Consider the following 2,500-nt stretch of genomic DNA (forward strand, 5'->3'; position numbering starts at 1 on the left):
ATAAACCACAAGGATCTCTCTCTCTCTCTGACTCGTTCTCTAGGTCTCTCATTCATATGCCGGTGGTGTTGGCTGTGATCACACACACACACATACACACATACACACACCGTGCTCTCTCCACTGAGCTCCCACTGAAATGAGGCAGCCTGCAGCACTACCCCCCACCAGGAGAAGCCCCGCCCCTCCCCACACTGTCCCAGCCAATAGCAGGGGCTGCTCGCTCTCTCTCTCTGACATGCCCCATCGCTCTCTCTCTCTCTCTCTCTCTCTCTCTCTCTCTCTCTCTCTCTCTCTCTCTCTGACTCTCTCTCTCAATTCAATTCAAAGGGGCTTGATTGGCATGGGAGACACGTTTACATTGACAAAGCAAGTGTGAAATAAAAACCAAACAAAAAATGTGCGTATAACTATAGAGTGTGTACACAGCTGTGTAACATTGCAATGAATATACATCTCTCTCTCTCTCTCTCTCTCTCTCTCTCTCTCTCTCTGACTCCCTCTCTCTCTTTCTCTCTCTCTCTCAAACACAGACACAGACACACACACACACACACACACACACACACACACAGCCACAGGGACAGTTTGGCAACACAAAGGCCAAGGTTTCACACTGATGGGCAGTCACACATACACTACACAAGTAGACTAACGCACACACTCAAAGGTGCCGGTAAACGTCTTTGGACCAAAACTGATTCAGATTTGAGTAATTAGTAGATTTTTTTTTATTGTAGACATATTCAACAGTTCAACTTTGGAATATAAAAAATGTGGGCGTCCAGGTAGTGTAGCGGTAGATTCCCTGCCTACCAACACGGGGGTCGCAGGTTCGCGTGTTACCTCCGGCTTGGTCGGGCGTCCATACAGGACGATTGGCTGTGTCTGCGGGTGGGAAGACGCATCAAGGGTATGTGTCCTGGTCAATTCACTAGCACCTCCCCTGGTCGGTCGGGACGCCTGTTCGGGGCGGAAGAGAACTGGTGGGAATAGCGTGATCCTCCCACGTGCTACGTCCTGCCAGTGAGGCTAGAATAAAGTAAAAAAAATTATGTAGTCATGTTGTAATCATATACTGAATGCACACAGGCCCAGATACTGAAGACAGTGGAATGGGAAGTATTTTGTGTGTGTCAATACTAGAATGAAATAAAAAATAATTTTGAATATCCTCAAGGGACAGAATATTTGACGAAATTCCAAAAATCCTTCTTGAGCATTTTAGCATTTTAGACCTTGCGAGAATAACAGTGAGTGTGACCCCACGATACTGCCTGCACATACTTTTCTAACATGAACAGTAGTTCACCAGTTCATGCAGAGAGGTTATCTCTTTGTCGAGGGAGACCTGTCTGTTGCAGTGCCAAGACAAACACAGAAGTTGCAGGAAAACAAGATAGTTGTATCTTACAACTTCTGTGTTTGTGTGTGTGGTTCAAAGTCTCAGGTGGAGTCAGGAGGTGGAAAATGTGCTGCCTAAGCGCCCCAGAGAAAACGACCCAAAAGCTGAGTGGCAGATCGTGAGTCAGGAATATAAATGTTAAAAAATAGGCAGGGACACGCACATCCAAAGCTAGGCCACACTGGGCCTGGGTGCTGGATCAAAGGGTACTTACAGTGAAAAAAGAAACAATCCACACACCAAAAGGAGCTCCCGTTAGTTTTTTTTTATTGCAAACAGCGTAACGTTTCGGGCCACACGTCTTTAGGAATATAAATGTTGTCTACACAAAGCAAAAGGCAGCTCCGTATTGAGTCTGCTTATAAAGTATAAGTTCACCCAAAAATGAATATTCAGTCATTATCTACGCATCGCCATGCCATGCCATAGTGCTCATTTTTCAGATCAGTTTGTTTTTAATGATTTATTTGACAATATAAAAAGTACGCTGTCTCTTAAGAGTGTTGCATCTTGGGAGTTCCCCCGTTTGTTGATGCCAGGTTTGGCCGAGCTAGCTACGGCTGTATATGCTAGATGTGGTACTAATACATGATATACAGTTGTGTAGTCAAAGACCCCAACGTGCATCTGCTGTTCGTGTCACGGGGCTGCGGTTGCAAGACGTGGTGTTCGACCGCGCTGGCACCACACTTCTCCGCAACATCTCCACAGGTCAGCCCCGGCCCATGGTTCACACTGGGTGGCGTCGGCGTTTTTGACGTCATCCATGGCCAAGCAAGGTCATCTGGTCCGGACTCAAAAAGGAGATGAGGAGCTGGGCTAGCACCTGTGTGGCGTGCCCCTGGCGCTGTTCCTGAGCGGCAGTTCGACCACGTCAGCGTGGACCTGGTGGGCCCCCTCCCTTCCTCCCACAGGTTCGCTCAGCCGGGGGCTGTCCCGCTGTCATCGACCACATCCGCCGAGGTGGCACGGCCATTCGTTGGGTCCTGGGTTGTTGCCTGGTTCAGGCACCCCTTCTGACCTCTCTTTGGTCTGGGGAGCTATGGAACGCTGTCGCCGAGGGCCTGCTGGTGAAGCTCCACCGCACCACGGCAT

The sequence above is a fragment of the Poromitra crassiceps genome, assembly GCF_964638095.1.
Source record: "Poromitra crassiceps genome assembly, chromosome: 16".
In the NCBI taxonomy this organism is placed as follows: domain Eukaryota; kingdom Metazoa; phylum Chordata; class Actinopteri; order Beryciformes; family Melamphaidae; genus Poromitra; species Poromitra crassiceps.